Below are 22,721 nucleotides of genomic sequence, written 5' to 3'. Positions count from 1 at the left end.
TCCCACAGGCAAATGGGTGGCCCCTGGGGAAAGAGGAGGCTGGACCAGTTGGGCCTCTGACTGTGGTGGCAGAGCAGATCTATCAGGGCTAGTAGCCTTTGACTGCCCTCTCCTTCGCCAAGTTGCCTAACCTTCATTTCAAGCCATGCAGTCAGAGATGCTCATCTGCTGCATCTCCTGGTCATCTGATTGTTTCTGCAAAAAGGTGGCTCTTGTGAGCTCAGCAGTGGGATCTCCTTTAAGTCCCTGGGGTGGGTGTGACAGCTGGATGGGCGGCGGAGGGGACGTTTTGTCCCTGGCATTCAGTCTGTGACAGACCTTTCACGTGTTCCGGGATTCTTCCCTCAGAGCAGCCCTTAGTGAAGAGTTCTCCCCTGCTTCAAAGATCCCTTCTTTCTTCCAGGATCTCCTGTCTTTACCACTGTGGCTGCTGCGAAAGCCTCCCTTTTGAAAAGAGCAGGTAAGAGGAAGGGAAAATTCGCATGGGGCGGGGAGAACACCCTACAAGTTGAGTGTACATGTTCATGCTCTGGATGCATTTCTGAAAAAAGGCTTGTACTAGTAAGATGGGTTTAGGAGCTGGGGTTCCTCCTACAGGTGATGTCTGACTACAACTCCCATTGTCCTGTTTCTTTTGCTTCTTTTTAGTGGGGCCTCCTTCAGCTGCACCAGGAAGCCAAGTGGCTGAGGCTCTGGCCCTGCTCAAGTCTCACCTTAAGTCTGCATTATACCTCCTGCAGTCCTGCATCAATTTTGAGCTTTTCCATCATGCCCACTTTCCCTCCCCACTGCACCCCACCCTGTTACTCTGCTTCCCCTCCTGTTTACTCAGAGAAACATTTCTGGGTATTCCCAAGTCTTAATCACCACGTTGTGACATTGTAGGTGGTGCTGATAAAGAGATCCCTGAATGGCAGCTTTATTTCTTTCCCACAAATGGACCAGGGCTCCTGCCCACCCATTCCTGCATCCACACAGCTGCAAGACGTCCAGGAATCAGCATCCCAGAAGCTGACCGCTTCTTCTTGCACTGCCTCCCAATCAGCATCCCTGGGCACGAAGCAGAAAGCCATCTTAGCTGCATTGACGGGGGTGGGGGAGATTCTTTTCCCAGCCAGAAGGGGATAAGCATGGGGAAGTTGGGCCAAAAAAAAAAAAAAAAACCTACTTAGATTTTTAAAGGTGCTGGAACGGAAGTCCAGAACAAGAAAAGCACTTCTGCTCCCTGCAATCATCCTGTTAGAAGAAGCACTTCAGCTTCCCATTCCCGGTTCCTAGGAAATGGGTGTGAGGAAGCTGCAGGTTCCTCATCCCTGGTCTAAAAAGCAGGTGTCTTCCCCCCAATGATCCTGGGAACTGTAGTTTGTTAGGGGCTCTGGGAACAGCTCCCATTAGCAGAGATCCGTGGAGTCCTAGGAACTCAGTCATAAGGAGGAACCAGGAAGGTCGGAGGAGCTCAGATGCCAGGTTCTTGAGTTGGGGAGGGACCCCGTGCCTTGGAAATGGAAAACCATTGGGTGTTGAGTGTCCCAGGATTGTGCCTTGCCTCCAAGGGGGACGCCTGGGAGATGGGGTTTGGTCCTGATGAAGCTCTAACAGAAGACCCAACGGGTTATCCCACATATTGGAGGACAGGAAGGGATTCCCCTCAGATCAGATTGGCTCAGGCATATCTGAGAGGAGCCAGCAGATGTAGCGACAGCTAAACTGGGGGTGGGGGGTGGGAGCAGCCGCCGGGACCACAGAACACACGTCCTAAAGGGTCTACGGTGGCTCCCAGTACGTTTGTGAGCACAATTCACAGTGTGGGTCCTGTATACCTGAAGAAGGGTTGCCACCTAGTCCTTAAAAAATCTCATCCTTGACAGCAAACTGAAAAGGATAGGAATTAGACTGCAAAACCTTGTTTTGAGTGTGTCCAGCTATGAAGCTAGCTGCCTTCCCTCCCTTTGCCCCACTTAAGAAAGAATCAGGCATCAACCTGGGAACTTTAAAAATAAGCTTTACTTACTTTATAATCATGCATCGGTTCACAACAATACAGGGATTAAAAACTGTACAGGAAAAATACTGTTACAGATTTGCAGGAGACCCCCCCCAACTAAACGTTAGAAATTGATCAGTTGCAGAATTTTGATTAATTGGGATTTCAGTGAAAGTACAGACTGCACAACTGTGCCAGACAAGGAGTCCCTGGGCTGACTTTTGCAAACCAGGCTGGGGGGGGGGGTCTAGCAAAGAGCAAATCTGTTAACACTCCTGAGCTTGCTGGGCACATGACCCAAGAGGAAGTGGGGATGAGGCCCAAAGGTATGGTGGGTACACAGCCTATGGTTTTAAGGTCTCTAGAGGGCTTTGGCTCACACAGGGCAGGAGCATAGTGAGATTTATTTTGTATTATTTCTTTGCACCATAACTGTGTGTGATCTTTTGAAAAGAGGTTCCTTAAACTTCAATTTGAGTGGATATTCCCGGTCTCGGCTCGTGTGTGACGCTACAGTTCCCAGATGGATGCAGAGCACAACTGAAAGCATTAAAAACTCAGGAGCCTCCAGCCATTTTATGCACTGTGAGTTTAACCAGCAGCATGGTGTGACAACATGATAATCGGGGACTCCCAGGAAAGTGAGAGCCCATTCACATGAGAGCCCTTACTGTATCCTGCTTCCTCCACAGGGTCACACCTCCAGGGATGAGGCTCCATGTCCGGCTCCCGGGATGAAGGACAAGAGACCATCCCGGCAGTTCCCAGCCCCTGACCCTCGCATGGCAACCCTCCGCCCCTTCTCCGTGTGGGCAAGGCTCCTTCCTGGCCCTACTTGGCGCAGAAACAGCAGTCAAGGATTCCTCCCATTAAAAACACATCAAGAGTTATTCCGGAGAGGGAGGAGACTTTGGATTCTGCTTCTGTGCTAGTCCGGCTGAGACGGAGCCAAGATGCCCATATGGAGGCCAAGTGGGAAGAGCTGCTAAGATCAGTGGAAATGCCTGAGATTCTAGCCAACCTCAACTGGTGATCTCAGTTACCATAATGAACCTTGGAATGAAATATATACATATTATCATCTATATATTTATCTGGAACTCCTCCAACCAATCAGACTAACTGAGCTTGTTTCTTCCTTAGGCGAGAGGCCGGCCAGAACAAGGGGCGAAAGGCTCCCACTTCAGGTAGGTGGAAATGCCAATTACCGTAATTTTCGCTCCAAAACACGCACTTTTTTGCTCCTAGAAAGTAAGGGAAAATGCCTGTGCGTGTTATGGAGCGAATGCACGGATCGGAGCCATGGCTGCCATCAGTCAAGCAAAGCGGGAGCCGCTTACACACTCTACGAGGCTCTCGCTTTGCTTGCTTTAAAGCGACCTGGAGCCGGGGAGGAGGGAGGGAAGGAGAGTCATGGCAGCAAAGCCGGCAGCAGCCGCTTACACGGGAGGAGGGACGGAGCTAGCAAAAGTCCGTGCGCTCTCTAAACAGAGCAGTGAGGCTGCAGAGGGATGGCAGGAAAGATAAAATTTAAGCAACCAGCAGCAAAATAAAACCAACCTCGAGCTCTGAGCCAGCGCAGTGAAAACCAGGAAGTAAAAAAAAAGGCTGGGGAGGGCATGAGGGAGAGGGGGAAACTTCGCAAATCCCCGCGTCTCAGCTGATCCGCGGGGACCGAGCAGCTTATTTTCAGGCAGGATAGATTTGAGCATTGTCTGGGTCCTAGTGCCCCTACCGCTTTTTTGTGCTCCATTCTATTGCTGCTGGTGGCTGCTTATATTCAGGCTGCAAGGAGGAGCGCTTTTACACAGCTAATGGCGAATCCCCTGCAATCCAAGTCCTCCTCACTTGCTCAAATCTATTCTGCCTCAAAACAAGGAGCGGAAGGAAAAGGCTGCAAACTGTTAAATGGAAAAAAAACCCAGGCACAGGGCAAATACCTTAAGTATACCTTTAAAGCAACAGTGCTCTCCCCCCCCCCCCCCCCCGCTCAGCTCGCAGAAAAGCTCCTTCTCCACACACCCCACGCGTGCTCCTTGTCCCTTGAGTTCTTTTCCTTCCCTCCCCACTTAAAACGTGGTTACAAAGCATGGATCCACATGGATCCTCAGGATTTTTGCATTGGGCTACCCCAAACTCACTGTCAGATCACATGTCTGTGGCCACAGCATGAACCATAAAAATCATACATCCACTGTTTCGTTTAGAATATTTTTTCCTTGTTTTCCTCCTCTAAAAACTACATGCGTGTTATGGTCAGATGCGTGTTATAGAGCGAAAAATACGGTAAGTGCCCTATATTACAGGAATGCTTCCTTCCCATGTCTCCCATGTCTCCCACCCTCATGCGCCAGACTGGTGCTAGCATGGCTGGGAGCCAGGCACTTGCTGATGTCTCCGTTTCCTTTGCAGGGAGGGAGCCTTTCCCCAACGTTTACTTAGTTCTGGCGAAATCCCTGGAGGGACGTGGCGACTCTCAGGTACTGGGACAAAAGGAAGGAAGGGGTCCTTGTGCAACTTCTTTTGGGGGGTCATAGGAACACTCTCTCCACCTGTGGCTTCCAGAAAGTGCTTTTCAAAAGCATTCCTCCCTCCAACCTGGTTGCCTTGCAATAACCCTCTCCACCAGGCAATTGTCTCACCCTCTTTGAAAGCCACCTCATCCAAGATGCTCTTGTGGGGCATCTGTTTCTCCTTGGCTTCCTTGTTCCCGCAAGGAGGCGGCTCTTGCGATATCAGCAGTGTGATCTTGTTCACACAGCTTAAAAAGTTCCCCCTGGTTCGCAATGGCATGTGTCCATCATTCCTTGACGATTCCAGAAAGCCAGCAACTTTGGCGCATCTAACTTGCGTGCATTTAGCTTTCTGTTCTTGGCCCAAAAATCTACCAAAAAGGGGGCAGAAAGCAGGCGGGTGTCTGGGAAAAGAGACTTTGGCAATCCCACCCTGCCCCCCATGTGCTTTGACCCTGTGAGATTCTGGTTTGAGATGCGATCCCCAGAACTTAGCCCCAACAAAAGCGTCAGGCTTTCTGTTGAAAACATCCACCACACCAGACATTCCAAGGCCTCTTCTACCACTTTCATGCTCTTGGCTTCCACCAAGGAATCCTGGGAACTGTCCTTTGTCAAGGACCTGCCATTTCGGACAGATCCCATTCCTAGCACCCTGAACACACTACAGGATTGCTATGATTCTCCATGATGGTGAAAGTGGAGAGAGAAGCCTTTCAATATTTGGTGTGGTTAAGACAGCTGAAAGAGCGTCTGAGTTGACGTTCTGTCAGTAGTTTTTGGCCAATCACAGCCCATTCTCATATGATGTCCCTCTTTCTCCACAGGGCCAGGCCTCCAGGGATGAGGCTCCGGCTCCGGCTCCTGGGATGAAGAACCAGACAACATCTTGGCGGTTCCTGGCTGACGTCCCTCACGGTGCGTCCCCACTGCCCCTTCTCCGTGTGGGCATGGCTCCTTCCAGGCCTGGTTTGGCACAGAAGCGGCAGCCAAAGTTTCCTCCCATTAAAACAGCTTCTTGGGTTATTTCGGAGAGGGAGGCTGCTGCTTCTGTGCTAGGCCAGTCGAACGCCTGTATGGAGGAGAAGTGGGGAGCCCTTATAAGATCAGGTAGGAGGAAATGCCCCTTCCCAGGTCCCCCACCCTGTGACCTGGTTCCCTGCCCCAGAGTGGGGCTAGCGTGGCTGGGAGCTAGGCACCTGCTGATGTCTCCATTTGTTTTGCAACGAGGGAAAAGTTCAGCTGGGGAACCGCCACATTCTGGGAGGGACTGGAGCCCAGAAAAAGGCCTCTCGCCCCTGAGGTAATGGGACAGGGGGGAGGAGGGGGCCTTAGGAAACACACCAGAAGGGCCTGCAGGATCAGGCCAAGGTCCTGTCTGGTCCAGCCTTCTTTTCTCCCAGGGGCCACCCAGATGCCACTGTGAAAGCAGCAACAGGATTCGAGCCCAAGAAGCAGTGCGTAGCGTCGAGTTCTCCCCTGCTTCAAAAATCCCTTTTTTTGTTGCAGGATCTCCTGTCTGCACCGCTGTGGCTGCTGCCCAAGCCTCCCCCAAAATGAACAGGTAAGATGAAGGGAACCTTTGCATGGGGTTTGGAAAAAACCCTACAAGTTGAGAGTACATGTTCATGCTCTGGGTGCATTTCTGAACAAAAGCATACACTGATAAGGCAGGTTTGGAGACTGGGGACCTTCCTATAGGGGTTGGCTGTTTACAGCTCCAATTGTCCTAGACCACTGTCCTTTCCCTCTTCTTTTTTAATTAAAAAAACAGCTTGAGGATTCCCCAAAGACGAATTCCAGAGCGTGGAATTGGGTGACAGTGCGAAGATGTAGTTTTTGGCCCATCACAGCCCATTCTCATATGATGTCCTGCTTACTCCAAAGGGCCACGCCTCCAGGGATGAGGCTCCAGCTCATGAAGGGCGAGAGAACATCCCGGCGGTTCCCAGCTGACGTCCCTCGCACCTCTTCCCCACTGCCCCTTCTCCATGTGGGCATGGCTCCTTCCCGGCCCTGTTTGGCGCAGAAGCAGCAGCCAAAGTTTCCTCCCATTAAAACAGCCTCTTGAGTCATTTCAGAGATGGAGGAGACTTTGGCTTCTGCTTCTGTTCTAGGCCGGTCAGGACGGAGCCAAGATGCCCGTATGGAGGACAAGTGGAGAGAGCTGCAAAGATCAGGTAAGTGGAAATGCCCCTTCCCAGGTCCTCCCCCCTCCTGCCCCAGACTGGGCTAGCGTGGCTGGGAGCTAGGAGCCTGTTAATGTCTCCGTTTTTTTTGCAGGGATGGAGCCTTTCCCCAACATATACTTTGCTCTGGTCAAATCCCTGGAGAGATGTGACGATCCTCAGGTACTGGGGCAGAGGGAACAAAGGGGTCCTTCCATAGTTTTTGGCCCACCAGAGGCCCATTCTCATATGATGCCCTGCTTCCTCCACAGGGCCACACCCCCAGGGATGAGGCTTCAGTGCCTGCTCCCGGGATGAAGAATGAGAGACCATCGTGGCGGTTCCCAGCCCCTGACCCTCGCCTGTCTCACCCTCCGTCCGTTCTACGTGCGGGCATGGCTCCTTCCCGGTCCTACTTGGCGCAGAAGTAGCAGCCAAGGTTTCCCCCCATCAAGAACACCTCAAGAGTTATTCCGGAGCCGGGGGAGACTTTTGCTGCTGCCTCTGTGCCAGGCCGGCCGGGACGGATCCCAGACGCCCGTACGGAGGAGTTCAGGGTGGGGCAGCTAATAAGATCAGGTAGGAGGAAATGCCCCTTCCCAGGTCCCCCACCCTCCTGCCCCAGACTGGGGCTAGCATGGCTGGGAGCCAGGCGCCTGCTGATGTCTCTGTTTGTTTTGCAGCGAGGAGACGGTTCAGCCTGGGTGCCGCTGCATCAAGGGAGGGACTGGAGCCCAGACAAAGGCCTCTCACCCCAGAAGTACTGGGGCAGGGGGAAGGACAAAGTGTGGAAAGGCTCAGAGTTCAGGTAGGTTCAAATGCCAATTGAGTGCCCTATATTATATTATAGGATTGCTTCCTTCCCATGTCTCCCACCTTCATGCGCAAGGGATGGTTCTAGCATGTCTGGGAGCCAGGCACTTGCTGATTGCTCCATTTTCTTTGCAGGAAGGGAGCCTTTCCCCAATGTGTACATTGTTCTGGCCAAATCCCTGGAGAGACGTGAGGACCCTCAGGTACTGGAGCAGAAGGAAGGAAGGGGTCCTTCTGAAATATGTTTGGGGAATTGTAGGAACATTGTCCCCTGTGGCTGTTGCCAAAGCCACCCTTATAAAAAGAACAGGTAAGAGGAAAGAAAGATTTCCATGGGGCTGGGAGAACACCCTACAAGTTGAGTGTCAACAGAGAATAGGAGAAGAACCTTTCTGCTCTCATGCTCTCGTCCAGAAGTGGGTTGGCCAAGCTTTCTTTGGGAATAATGTCAGGGCAGGGGCATTGGGCATCCATTCCCCACATCTGCCAGGAGGATACCAAGTCCGTCTTCCTCCACAGGGCCACGCTTCCAGAGAATGGTCTCCGTCGCCAGCACACAAGGTGATGGACACAGAGCGAGACTCCGTCTTCCGTGGCGTTCCAGTCTTGAATTTCTGAATTGTAAAGTCCTTCCAAATCGCTTGAGGAATCCTGCTGAAGCACTTCTCAGAACATTTGAACTTTGATATGAGTAAGCAGGTCTCAAGGTGACTTCTGGATCAAGGCTTAATGATGAAAATTCAGATTCCCCCCCCCCCCACAGGGCCACACTTCCCGAGAATGGTCTCAGTTGCCAGCACACAAGGTGATGGACAGAGTGAAACTCTGTCTTCTGTGGCGTTCCAGTCTTGCTTTTCTGGATTGTAAAGTCCTTCCAAATCGCTGGAGGAATCCATGCTACTCAGTGCCTTGCATGTTTTCTCGGATGTCCCGGTTGCTGACTGAATGTGCCCTTCCCTGAAAGCAGAGAGCAGCATGACTGGCACATGTTAAAACTAAATAAAGAAATTAGAGCAACTGGTTGCTTTCAATATGCCAACGATCACATAATATTTCATAATAAACAGTGTTAAAAAGAAAAAAAACTAACAAGCAGCTTTCTTTCCTTCTCTGCCTTCTCTGCCTACTACTGGGAGCTCTGCTTAAGAAGGCTGAAGCCAGCTGGTTCTCATCAGCACTTTCTCCTTGGAGTCCTTGAAGCTGCAGGTGAAGTCACTCCCCCTTTTACCCCTTCAGGCTGCTGTTCAGCAGGTGAAGCTGATTTCTCCCCCATGACACCATCCCCCTCCCCAAGGTGCGCCTTCACCTGCTGGGTGGGTGCCGGCTTTGGGGGAGCACAACGGTGGAAGTGATGGACCAACGGGGGGGGGGGGAGCATCTTCCCATGCAAGGCATCTTCCCAGGAGGATTTTCCATGAAGGCTGTGAAATTGGCCGTAGACCCCAAATCTATCATCTTCTTCTTTGGTGATCACTCTTAGCCGAGTAAGATTGTCTTCCATGAACACGGTCTTAACAGTGAGTCCATAATGGACTGTGGAGGCCAATTCTGGATCCACACTTCCTTCCACAGTGGGGACATAGGTTTCTGGGTGGGAGCTGATCACGGTGAGGGTTTGCCAAGCGTGCCTTCCTCTTAACTTGTTTCTCCCTTTTGCCCTGAGTTCGAGTGTCTTCAAAGTCCATGACACCATTGGTAAAGGCTGTTCTCTAATTGGAGAGCTCGCACGCCAGTGTTTCCCAATTGTTTAAACTACATTTCTTTTAGATTTGCCTTGAGAGAGTCTTTAAATTTCTTTCGTTGACCACCACATTACATTTTTAAGTTGCTTGGGAAGACAATAATCTGGTCTATAAGGCTGCTTTCTAGGTAATTGGAGGGGGTGGTGTGAGTCATCTGGGCATTAGGAATACAAGCCAAGCCTGGCTCTGTGGCCCTCCTAAATTGAGGCTATTCTATTCCTGGGCAGCTGGCAGAGCCCCTCTTCACTGGGCATGGGACTACCACATTCCCCGGCCTCCATGGGAGACTCACAGTCCATCTCTGTGCCTCTGTTCCTTTTTGGCCACCATCAAAGGACTCTCATACTGATCCTAAGCTGAATAGCTGCCCACCCCAGCTGACCTCCTCCCTCCAGAACCCACCGCTCTCAACCGACTCTCAACTGGCTCCCCACCAACATTCAAACTGGCTTTCAAAGCCTCCTCCAATCGTCACTCTCCCCCAGAATTCCACACTCTCTCTTCCCCCCTCCCTGCTTGACATTCCCTTGGGAATTCTAATAAAATTACCTTAGTTACAATATTATGCGCAATATTGTTATAGATTAGGGGGGGAATCCCACTAAAGCCTTCTCTGTCAAGTCATCCTGTTAGAAGCACTTGAGCTTCCCATTCCTGGATCCTAGGAAATTGGGGGAAGTGAGCTGTAGGTTCTGCTCCATGTTCTAAAAAGCAGATGTCATCCCCTAAATCAGTGTTCCCCAACCTTGGGCCTCCAGCTGTTTTTGGACTACAATTCCCATTATCCTTGACCACTGGTCTTGCTAGCGAGGGATGATGGGAGTTGTAGTCCAAAAACAGCTGGAGGCCCAAGGTTGGGGAACACTGCCCTAAATGATCCTGGTAATTGTAGTTTTCAGGGGTTCTGGGAATTGCAGTTCTGCGAGAGGAAAGCTGCAATGCACAGGATCATTTGGGGGACGTCATGTGCTTTAAATGTGCTTTAAATTCTCATTGGGTGCACTTTAAATCATAGGATCAAAGAATTGTGGAGTTGGGAGGGACCCGAGGGTCATCTAGACCAACCCCTGCAATGCAGGAATCTCAGCTAAATCATCCATGGCAGATGACCATCCCACCTGTGCTCAAAAACCTCAAAGGAAGGAGAGTCTACCACTCTCTGGAGGGATTTCTTCCCACTGTCAAACAGCTCTTCCTGTCAGAAAGTTCCTCCTGAAGTTGAGTCGGAATCTCCTTACTTGTAACTTGAACCCATGGCTTCAGGTCTTGAGGGACTCTGGAGCAGGAGAAAACAAGCTTCCTCCCTCCTCCCTGTGACGGCCCTTGAGATATTGAGGACAAAACATTTCTCTGGCCCCTTTCTCCACCCCAAGCAGAATTGCAAGGGGTCAGTGCATCTGGCTGGTAAGAAGATGGTCAGAGTTTGGAGCCCAGCCACGGCTGGCTGTGGGCAGGATCCTGCCATTGTCTTTTTTTTTTATAAATATTTATTAGATTTTCCAATTTTATATAAACACAAAAAGAAAAAGAAAAAGAAAAATATTAAAAACAAGTCAATTTCAATAACAATTTTTCAATAACATGTTTCTTTGACTTCCTCATACCTCCCCTTCTTGTTTTCTAATTCAACTTGTTAATCCAGCAAATCCTAATCTCTTAACATTCCTTTTAAAATAACACCTTATTTTCCACTCAACTTTTTTAAATTTAGTGACTTAAACAATTTTAATCCCTATTATCTTTATCATAACAGCTAGAGACCACAAAAGTTCAATCCAACATCTTTTCAGAGTTCATTAATTTTGTAGTATTTCTGTAAATAGTCCTTAAATTTCTTCCAATCTTCTTCTGCTGACTCTTCTCCCTGGTCGCGGATTCTGCCGGTCATTTCTGCCAGTCCCATACAGTCAATCAACTTCATCTGCCATTCTTCCAGAGTGGGTAGATCTTGGGTCTTCCAGTGCTTTGCTATAAGTATTCTTGCTGCCGTTGTAGCATACATAAAAAAAGTTCTGTCCTTCTTTGGCACCAAATGGCCGACTATGCCCAAGAGAAAAGCCTCTGGTTTTTTCAGGAAGGTATACTTAAATACCTTTTTCATTTCATTATAAATCATTTCCCAGAAAGCCTTAATCTTTGGGCACGTCCACCAAAGGTGAAAGAATGTACCTTCAACCTCCTTACATTTCCAGCATTTATTATCGGGCAAATGATATATTTTTGCAAGCTTGACTGGGGTCATGTACCACCTGTATATCATTTTCATAATATTCTCTCTTAAGGCATTACATGCCGTAAATTTCATACCAGTGGTCCATAACTGTTCCCAGTCAGCAAACATAGTATTATGTCCAACATCTTGTGCCCATTTAATCATAGCTGACTTAACCGTTTCATCCTGTGTATTCCATTTCAGCAGCAAGTTATACATTTTTGACATAATTTTAGTTTTAGGTTCTAGCACTTCTGTTTCTAATTTAGATTTTTCCACCTGGAAGCCAATTTTCTTGTCCAAATTGTAAGCCTCCATTATCTGAAAATAATGAAGCCAGTCTCGGACTTTGTTTTTTAATTTCTCAAAGCTCTGCAGTTGGATCCTGCCATTGTTTGGGTTGGACTAGATGACCCTTGGCATCGCTTCCAACTCTACCATCAAGCAGCCAAAGGAAGGGGATCGGGAGCAAGATGCAGAACCAGGAGAGGCACAGCCACACACCCCAGCAGCACACTATGGCCAGACCCACGGGGGCCTCATCCCAGCACTCTTTGACCCCCCTGATTTTATTGTTCTTAATTCAGCTGCCTGGCAACCCAGCAGCCTGGCCCCTCTTTGCCAGCTGATGTCACAAAGTGCTGCTTTGCATGCAAGCCTTATATGGCCCTGCAAGAGGGGTGCCTTTCAGATGATGGTGGGAGACTTACTGAGACAATTGTGCCCATCAGCTATAATGAGAAGGAACTGTGAAGGTAGGAGGAGCTCTAAGGCCCAGAGGAGATGAGTGGAGAGAAATAAATTTATTGTTTATTATTATTATTATTATTATTATTATTATTATTATTATTACCTGTTACAAGTACATGTGTCTTGGCTCCCTAGCTTGACATCTCCACAGATGTTGACAGCTTGGCAGGTCCTCAACTGTAGCCCCCAGGGCCAACACCTGGGACATGTGGAAGAGGCATGTCTGCATCCAACCTGGGTCAAAAGAAGAGAGAGGGGTGCAATATGCTCCTTTCTCTCCAGGAGAGCAGGGAAAGGGACCTCACACAGAGCCCTCTCTGCCAGTTGTCTTTCTAAGGTCCGAGTCCCTGCCTGCCAGCAATGCAGCTCTGCAGACATAGCTCCTTTTCATGCTGCTGGAGCCCCAAATGGATGGTTTGTGCACAGCCTTTGGTTTTAAGGGAAATGCGTCTAGCAGGCTTCAGCTTGCAGAGGGCAGGAGCCTAGTGATATTTATTTTGTATTCTTTCTTTGCAACATCTATGCGTGTGACCCTTGATAATAAGGTTCCTGCCCCAAGGGCCTTACAATCTTTAATATGACATGGGCAGGCAACCGTGAAAGGTTGAGGTCCAGGCTGGATCCTGAGTCCTCCTGCGAAACATAAGCCAGGGTCTCTGAGTTTAGACTTTGGGATTCCCATCTGTACCCTCTTCCTCTTTTGAATTATGGTGCTGGAGGAGAGTCTTGAGAGTCCCATGGACTGCAAGAAGATCAAACCTATCCATTCTTAAGGAAATCAGCCCTGAGTGCTCACTGGAAGGACAGATCCTGAAGCTGAGACTCCAATACTTTGGCACCTCATGAGAAGAGAAGACTCCCTGGAAAAGACCCTGATGTTGGGAAAGATGAAGGGCACAAGGAGAAGGGGACGACAGAGGAAGAGATGGTTGGACAGTGTTCTTGAAGCTACCAACATGAGTTTGACCAAACTGCGGGAGGCAGTGGAAGACAGGAGTGCCTGGCGTGCTCTGGTCCATGGGGTCACGAAGAGTCGGACACGACTAAACGACTAAACAACAGCAACAAACATCCTCTTCCTCTGTTTCTGCAGTACAGTGGTACTTCAGGTTAAGTACTTAATTCATTCTGAAGGTCCGTACTTAACCTGAAACTGTTCTTAACCTGAAGCACCACTTTAGCTAATGGGGCCCCCTGCTGCCGCCGCGCCGCTGGAGCATGATTTCTGTTCTCATCCTGAAGCAAAGTTCTTAACCTGAAGCACTATTTCTAGGTTAGCGGTGGCTGTAACCTGAAGCGTATGTAAACTGAAGTGTATGTAACCCGAGGTACCACTGTACTACAATTAAGGTGATGCTATTAGAATTCCAAAGGGAATGTCAAGCAGGGAGGGAGGGAGGAACAGAGAGAGAGAGAGACTGGAATTCTGGTGGAGAGAGAATATTGGAGGAGGCTTGGAAAGGGAGTTGTTTAAATGTTGGGGGGGGGGAGGCAGTTGAAAGTGTTGAGAGCGGTGGGTTCTAGAAGGGGGCACCTGGTGGGGGACCTGAAGCTGGGCTGGGCTTAGGATCAGTAGCCCAGTCGACATTGCCATGGGCATGTGGTGAAGAGGGGCTTCTTTCTGTCTCCTAGGTCCTAAGCCCAGCAGGCCACAGCGGCTGCTGTGGCACCGTGAGGAAGAAGGGGAGGCCGCCAGATCTGGCATCTTGGAAGTCGTGGTAAGTTGATTCCATGGGAAATCCATTCCCCACCTGTGCCAGGAGGTTGTGGCCCCCAACCTGAGTGAAACAGGGCTGGGGTGCGGTGGAGAGCGGGCCTGTCTCGCCCAAGCCCCTCACCCCCTCCTTCTGAGCCAGGGGTCAGGCCATTATGTGCCCAGGTAGGAGCAGCGAGCGTCGGCAGCCAGTGATGATGTGGGCATGGACAGCATGGCAGGGGGGCTGATGTCTCCGTTTGCTTTGCAGTGAGGGAGAGATGCAGCTTAGGAGCTCCAACATCCCGGGAGGGACTGGAGCCCAGACGGAGGACACTTGGGACAGGGGAAAGGAAGGGGGCCTTAGGAAATGCACAAGAAGGGCCTGCAGGGTCAGGCCAAGGGCCCCTCTGGTCCAGCCTCCTCTCCTAGGGGCCACCCAGATGTGTGTGGGAAAGCCGCAAGCAGGATTTAAGTGGAAGAGCCTCTGCCCACCTGGGGCTTCCTGCAATGGCTTTTCTGAAGCATTCTTGCCTCCATCAGGACTAGTAGCCTTTGACCGCCCTCTCCTCCGTTAAGTCGCCTCATCCTTTTTTAAAGCCATGCAGTCAGAGATGCTCTTTTGGTGCCTCTCAAGGTCTGTGACATAATTCGCCTAATGCTCTTTTTTAAAAATAATATTTTATTGAGTTTTCCAATTTAACGATCCAATAAGAACCACATTAAAACATTCCAAATTACTATACAGTGGTACCTCAGGTTGCATACGCTTCAGGTTACATACTCCGCTAACCCACAAATAGTGCTTCAGGTTAAGAACTTTGCTTCAGGATGAGAACAGAAATGGTGCTCCGGCGGCACAGCAGCAGCAGGAGGCCCCATTAGCTAAAGTGGTGCTTCAGGTTAATAACAGTTTCAGGTTAAGTACAGACCTCCAGAACGAATTAAGTACTTAACCCGAGGTACCACTGTACAATAAGAAAGCCAAATATATTGTCAAATGATATATCTTTGTGTGACTTCCCATGCTCTGAATTTCATGGAGTGCTAATAATTTAATATCACATTGCATTTCTTAATTAGTCAATAAACCATTCCGATGTTACTTCTTCACTTAATTTTCATTTATGTTTACAACCACTGGTCTGTTCAAACTTTCGTCTTCATAGTTCTGGTGAAATATTTCCCCTAATATTATCCGCTTCCTGCAATTCCATTTTCAGTTTCTGCCATCAGGAGCCAATATACGCCAGATCCCATACAGAAAGACACCATTAGCTCAGGGCAGCTCTCCAGAATTCCCCTTCATAGCTTTGTCTCATCTCCCAACATCCTGGTACCTCTGCAAAAACAAAGTATCTCTAATCCAGGATTTTTTCCTTCCTTCCACTGAGGGAACAGCAGCAGAGTTCTTTCAAACCCACTTGTGTATTTCAAGTCATTGCCTTTTGGGAGAGGTTAACCAGGTAAAACTGCAAATACATATATATCAAAAGAGAATTAAAAAAGGCTCGCCTCCCCCTGGGGCTATACAATTAATCCATCAATTATTTCAACAAGTGGGCCAGTCCTTTGTACTGTTGTTTCTGCTCCTCAGTGATCTTTAGTTTCATTTTCTGTTCTCAAGAGATATTTTAACTGCGTCGTTGTCCGCCATTAATCCCAGGCAGATATCCAGAACTGTCCTCTTGGACTTCTTCCAGCCCTTAATGAGATGATACCTCCACGCTAAAATGATAGTGCCATCAGGAATTCCTTTCATCTTTCCCTTAATGATCATTGCCAGACTCATAGTCAAAATTTCACCAGTCCGTTTCGTAATTAAGATAGCATCCCCTTACATTTTCAAGCCATTGTATTTTGGTCATGATTAAACTCTTTCCCCAGATCAGTTCCTTCTCAGTGGCTCATTAAATTAGCAAGTTATTTTGTCTCTGCTGGTTCAGGGCATGCCTCTTAATTAAGTCCAAATTTGTATCTTAAAAAGCAGGTGTTCTCTGCTCGTGGCGCCGGCTTGGGAGAGTTGCCACAGCCGTGCGGTGTACACCCAGCTCCCCCTGCCCCCTCTTCCTTCTGGATGGACAGCAGGTATCGGATGATCTGCAGGTGGAGAGCCCCCCCCCAACCCCAGGGGGGTTAGGATGATAATTACTCCCATATTATCCTCTATTACCAGCACAGAAGGGCTCCAGTGTAATTGGCACAGGCGATCGCCATGGCAGACAAACAGGAAGTCCTCTTTTAAAGCCATGCAGTCAGAGATGCTCTTCTGCTGCATCTCCTGGTCATCTGATTGTTCCTGCCGAAAAGCAGCTCTTGTGAGCTCCACAGTGGGATGGGCTTTAAGTCCCTGGGGTGGGTGTGACAGCTGGATGGGCAGCTGAGGGGACGTTCTGTCCCTGGCATTTGGTCTGTCACAGCCCATTCACATGTTCAGGGATTCTCCCCTCAAAGTAGTTCTTAGTGTCGAGTTCTCCCCTGCTTCTTTCTTCCTGGATCTCCTGTCTTCACTGTTGTGGCTGCTGCTGAAGCCGCCCTTATAAATAGAACAGGTAAGAGGAAGGAAAGATTTGCATAGGGTGCGGAGAACCCTCTACAAGTTGAGCGTAAGTGTTCATGCTGTGGAGGCAGTTCTGAAAAAAGGCTTACATTAATAAGATGAGCTTGGGAACTGGAGGCTTTCCTACAGGGGTTGCTTGACTACAACTCCCATTGTCCTTGACCACTAACCTTTCCCCCCTGCTTTTTTAATAAAAAGGAACAGCTTGAGGATTCCCCGGCGATGCCGTTAACGAGCTCCCTGCTGGCTGGCAGAAGGAAGAGGCATTGGGTGACGGTGCAAAGATGAATTCCAGAGCGTTTGGATCTCAACTGAAAGACTGTATTCCAGTTTCTGATTTTTCAGCTGCTGGAGCATTTGAAAGCTGTGATGTGATAAATAGAGGCTTTACAAAAGAGCAAACTTTTCCCTGTTCATCCTTTCGAACAATCAAATAATTTTTTCGTTAAATCAAGATAAAATGAATTTTTCTACTCTGAGAAATATTCCGGGGCTGCATGCACCACTGAAGCTGCAGATGGAATTCCAAGCAGTGAAGCTCCTCCAGCATCTTCCTTTCCTTCCTAGTTCTAACTTGTTCCTGGATATCTGGAAAGGCAACTGTGACTGCATTGGTTTTGAGGATATTCTGAACGACCCGGCACAGAGTGAAGGAATGGGAGATCCTCATCTTTTGGTTGAACACAAACTTGGTTTCTTATAATGCACACATTCTCCATCCTTCTGTTCATGGAAATGTTTCTTACCTGTGTCCCTGTAGGTACAAGTAAACCATATTAAACGGTAGTGGTACAGTGCTTGTTTTGATACACACGGGTGGCACTGTGGGTAAAACCTCAGCTCCTAGGACTTGCCGATCGCATGGTCGGCGGTTCGAATCCCCGCAGCGGGGTGCGCTCCCGTCGTTCAGTCCCAGCGCCTGCCAACCTACCAGTTCGAAAGCACCCCTGGTTGCAAGTAGATAAATAGGGACCGCTTACCAGCGGGAAGGTAAACGGTGTTCCGTGTGCTGCGCTGGCTCGCCAGATGCAGCTTGTCACGCTGGCCACGTGACCTGGAAGTGTCTGCGGACAGCGCTGGCTCCCGGCCTGTAGAGTGAGATGAGCGCACAACCCTAGAGTCTGTCAAGACTGGCCCGTACGGGCAGGGGTACCTTTACCTTTACCTTTATCTCTTACCTACCTTGATGAAAACAAGGCACATTAAATACTTAAATATATTACTTTTGTTCTGTGTTTACTGTCAGTAATGTCTTGTAACTGGGTATTTTTTAAAAAAAAAATCAGGAAATATCTTTATTCAGGGCAATTACTGTTTCATGTCTGCAACTGTGGAACTGTAGACATTAGAAAGTCTATAGAAAGGGGACATTTTAGATTGAATGTTCTTGTTCTTTGCCATATATGACCCAAGTATTTGCTGTCTGATCTTTCTTTCCTTGTGCTTGATGACTTGACATGCCATCTTTTAAAAACAATGAATAAAATTTTCTATAAATGCAAACACACACACAAAAACCTGAGCTCCCTGCTGGGGCAACGCAAGCTCTGAAGAGTTTGAGCTGTTGCACTTTGGGGAATGAGCACTGGCACTAGAGGGAGAGATAAGCTCATCAGCACACAGCCTCTAAGACTCTCACCAGAGCAAGAATACTTCCCAAATTAAATCAAAATAAGGAGAGAGAATTCAAAGAATTAGTGGAACAATTCTTCAAAAGTGTCTGGGGTTGAAATAAGGGAGTCCACTCCAGACCGCAAGGGGGAAATCGAACTGGAAATAAACTGGTACAACTAAACCTTTAGTCTCAGAGTATATGGGCATAGAAGGGACCGCAGAATTGTGGAGCTGGAAGGGACCACAAGGATCATCTAGTCCAACCCCCTGCAGTGCAGGAATCTTTTTGCCCAATGTGGGGCCTGAACCCACAACCATGAGATTAAGAGTCTCATGCTCTACCGACTGAGCTATCCAGGATGATTGTTCTGTCATGGAGCACGGCAGATGTCCAGGTAAAATTTTTACCTAATACAATCAAAGGCAGGTATTGATAGATCCCCAACAAAAATTAAAACCTGCTTCTTGCCCTTCTGAAGCCTTTCAAATGACAAGTATTCATTTAGTTAGTGACAATCCATCCTACGATGTAATGCAGATGATTTCAAAAAGTGTATTTTGCTGCCACCACGTGGCCAGAGCTGGTTTCAGTTATCGCGTCCCTTGAATTCAGCTTTCTGAATTGACGCTTCTGGGATTGTGACACCCTGATCCAAAATGCTATGCTACTCACCTCAGTGATATTCTGAAAGCAGCTCCGTGTCCAGCTTGTGACGCAGCTTGATAATAATGCATCAGGTCATGAGTGTTCAATTGGCGTACTTATAATCCAGGTATTGATTCAATGGACCACATTCTCTTAGATTGCCCTTTACACAGCAGACCTCACCAACTGATGCTGAGCAAAATGTTGGACTTCCAGCCTAGAACTCCGAGAAGAAGTCAAATGAGGTTTCTCCTGGCAGATCGGGACAAAGATATCACTGCTTTAGTAGCCTCTGTTTTTAATAATAATAATAATAATAATAATAATAATAATAATAATAATAAAAATAAAATATATATTAGTTTTCTCTTATAACACATAGACAAAAACACAAAAGAAAAGATTACATTTGACACAATATAAAAACTTAACAACAATAAAAACACACAAAATAAAAGAAGATTTTTTCTTCTTATTCCCTGGTGTATTTACATTGCTAAAAGACTTCCTCGACATCCTCCAATCTGGATTTCATCATATTACATATTTAGCAGTTCCCAAATTCATATTTATAACATCAGTATCTTCTTTCATTACAAACTTCTTAACCTTCCTTCCAATTGTCATCCATAATAATCTTTATTTTTAATCTTTTTCTATCCCTTAGCCTAATCTGTTACTTCTAGGGATTTCCTAATTATCTTATATTACAGTATCTCACTAAATATTTTTTAAATTTCTTCCAGTCTTCCAGTGTTTCCTCCTCTTTCTGGTCGCAGATTCTTCCAGTCAGGTCAGCCAGCTCCGAAAATAATAATAATAATAATAATAATAATAATAATAATAATAATAATAATAAAAAATTTTATTTATATCCCGCCCTCCCCAGCCGAAGCCGGGCTCAGGGCGGCTAACAACAATCAAATAATCAAACAATCAAATAAACCAACATTCTAAAAATATTTCATTATAAAAATTAATTAAAATCAAGTTGATGGCAACCATTAAGCAAAACTCTGTGCAGGTTGCCAGAGGAGGGAGTCAGGCTGCGCCCTGACCAAAGGCCTGGTGGAACAACTCTGTCTTGCAGGCCCTGCGGAAAGATGTCAGGTCCCGCAGGGCCCTAGTCTCTTGTGACAGAGCGTTCCACCAGATTGGAGCCGCAGCCGAGAAGGCCCTGGCTCTAGTTGAGGCCAGCCTAACCTCTCTGAGGCCTGGGACCTTCAGGATGTTTTTATTTGCAGACCGTAGGTTTCTTTGTGGGGCATACCAGGAGAGGCGGTCCCGTAGGTACGAGGGTCCTAGGCCGTATAGGGCTTTAAAGTCCATCATCTTCATCTGCCATTCTTCTATTGTTGGTATTTCTTGCAATTTCCATTTTTTTTTTAGTAGCCTCCTTTTTAGCCACAATCTTACCCAAAAGGCCCATCCTTTCAGGGAACAGACAGGGAGAAGCAGAATATCTAAGTGCACACGATCACAGTGTTACCTTATGACCCTCAACAGCTTCACCCCTGTCCTTTTAATTATCCCAGTGACTTGAAATGTTTTATACTGTGATGCCAAGAAAGGTATTTGATTTGATTAATCCAGGTATCCTCTTCAAAAATAATGCATTATCCAGACTTGTGAGGCAACCCAACGGGTCCCAGCACAACTTCCACAACTGCTTGAGGTCCCTCTTTCTTCCAGAATCCTTGATCTCTCTTCCCCTGCCTACTCTCCTGACTTGGCTTCTAGCTGTTGATGTTACCTGGATGTCAAGACGGATGAATGACGCAGCGAGAAAACAACTAAAAAGGAGGCCAGCTGGTGGAGATACAGGTTTCTGCCATGGCTGCACCTTACCCACTGCAAATAAGGATCCTGTGTATTTCCGCATTTTTATGTTCTGTCTGTTGTACACAGCCCAGAAAGCTTTCCTTTAAATTGCTCTGTTAGCACACAGGTAATTGCAGGGTTAACACAGGTTCACCTGACCTGCTGGAGCTACAGCATGCAATTGAGAAATTGCAATTCCTGTCCACGATTTGCACCCATTGCTATTACGTGGCTAAGTGGTTGTGTGAAGCCTCACTTGATGCTCACTATGCACTGCTTGGTGGCTATATTTTGTGGCTCTGTGTCTGCATTCAAACAATTGCTGTATTGTTTTAATATTTGGTTGGAAGCCACCCAGAGTGGCTGGGGAAACCCAGCCAGATGGCAGGGCATAAATTATTATTATTATTATTATTATTATTATTATTATTATTATTAAGCAAATGCCCAATTCTGAATAATGCCTGCAGTTCTGCATGTACTTGCCAGTGCTGAGAGTTCATTGTTTTTGAAATCCGCCAAAAGTGAAATCCCAAGACTATGAAGAGTTCTTCAACGAGGGAAGAACAGAATAAAAGACAAGGGTTTGAGGCAAATGCAGCATGTTGCACTCTTGGATGTTTTTGAAACACCACCATCGTGGCAGGCACATTAGGATTTTAAAACAACACGCCTTGCCATTGTGTGTGTCTGTGTAGAATTGTGTTCATGTTGCAACTGATGTAAAGGTAAAGGTACCCCTGCCCGTACGGGCCAGTCTTGACAGACTCTAGGGTTGTGCGCCCATCTCACTTAAGAGGCCGGTGGCCAGCGCTGTCCGGAGACACTTCTGGGTCACGTGGCCAGCGTGACGAAGCTGCTCTGGCGAGCCAGCACCAGCGCAGCACACGGAAACGGCATTTACCTTCCCGCTATAAGGCGGTACTTATTCATCTACTTGCACTTTGATGTGCTTTTGAACTGCTAGGTGGGCAGGAGCTGGGACTGAACGACGGGAGCTCACCCCACCGTGGGGATTCGGACCGCCGACAATGCGATCGACAAGTCCTAGGCACTGTGGTTTTACCCACAGCGCCACCCGCGTCCCCAGGCAACTGATGTACAAAACAACAAAAACTACAGAAGGTATAAAGGCAAAGGTAAAGGGACCCCTGACCATTAGGTCCAGTCGTGGCCAACTCTGGGGTTGCGACGCTCATCTCACTTTATTGGCTGAGGGAGCCAGCGTACAGCTTCTGGGTCTTGTGGCCAGCATGACTAAGCCGCTTCTGGAGAACCAGAGCAGCGCACGGAAACACCGTTTACCTTCCCGCCGGAGCGGTACCTATTCATCTACTTGCACTTTGATGTGCTTTTGAACTGCTAGGTTGGCAGGAGCAGGGACCGAGCAACGGGAGCTCACCCCATCGCGGGGATTTGAACCGCCAACCTTTTGATCAGCAAGTCCTAGTCTCTGTGGTTTAACCCACAGCGCCACCCGCGTCCCAACAGAAGGTATAATAGGGTACAAAATCCAGCTTACTGCTAATCTTACCTTTTTTAAAAAAATATAAATAAATAAAAGGCAGATTTCTAGTCCTTGTGGTCTTTGAAAACTTGAAATTGTGTGGACAACGCCTGATAAAGTCTCAGACACCAGACAGGTTGCTGAATAAGAATTTTGGGGGTTGTGGGTGGGGCTTTCACATCCTTGGAATGCCCAGACGGAACAAACTTACAGTGCACCTGAACAGAATCAGAATGTTCTGCGAAAGGAGGAGTTATGCAGATGGGCTCAGTTTGATCCCCAACCATCTTTTCTTGCCAGTTTTAAAATTAAGAGAGTCTGTGTACTGGTCCAGTAAACGCTTCCGCTGCGCCACCAGCAACAGTTGTCTTCGCAGAGCATTAATTAAGTCCAGTGCAGAGATTCTTGTTGCAGTACAAGCTTCAAAGTCTCAGCAGCAAAGAAATAACGACACAGGGAAGCCTGTCTTTCCAAAGACAGGTTTATTGCAGAAAAATAACAGAAACACCTCCGGAGCTTTCAGACATTTTTGCTTCACGCCCCCCAGGCAGAGAAAACAAACACTCTTTATATACTGAGCAACTTAACAACTTAACGAGCTTGACTACTTAAAGTCACATGACATTGCTAACTTGCCAGCGTCTTAGGTTTCACACCTTAACAAAAATGGCATTAAATGTTTTTGCACAATCACTGGT

At 47.8% G+C, this 22,721-nt stretch overlaps 2 long non-coding RNA genes across 2 annotated transcripts; one reads left to right on the top strand and one right to left on the bottom strand.

Annotated features, from left to right (window-relative positions):
• Window positions 1-1,933: 1,933 nt before the first annotated feature.
• Window positions 1,934-16,722, top strand: LOC310748159. Its single transcript, XR_014541139.1, has 5 exons — window positions 1,934-3,193; window positions 4,276-5,631; window positions 7,269-7,425; window positions 13,815-13,900; window positions 16,634-16,722. It is a non-coding gene; the product is annotated as an uncharacterized lncRNA (long non-coding RNA).
• LOC310748164 lies at window positions 14,976-22,252 on the bottom strand. The gene is made up of 4 exons (XR_014541146.1): window positions 22,051-22,252; window positions 18,723-18,947; window positions 15,717-15,828; window positions 14,976-15,347 (listed from the first exon to the last, which is right to left on the bottom strand). It is a non-coding gene; the product is annotated as an uncharacterized lncRNA (long non-coding RNA).
• Window positions 22,253-22,721: the final 469 nt, after the last annotated feature.

This window comes from Podarcis filfolensis, assembly GCF_964270895.1.
Source record: "Podarcis filfolensis genome assembly, chromosome: 13".
NCBI lineage: Eukaryota > Metazoa > Chordata > Lepidosauria > Squamata > Lacertidae > Podarcis > Podarcis filfolensis.
The sequence above is the reverse complement of the archived record's forward strand: the minus strand, read 5'-3'. Positions and strand labels throughout refer to the sequence as shown.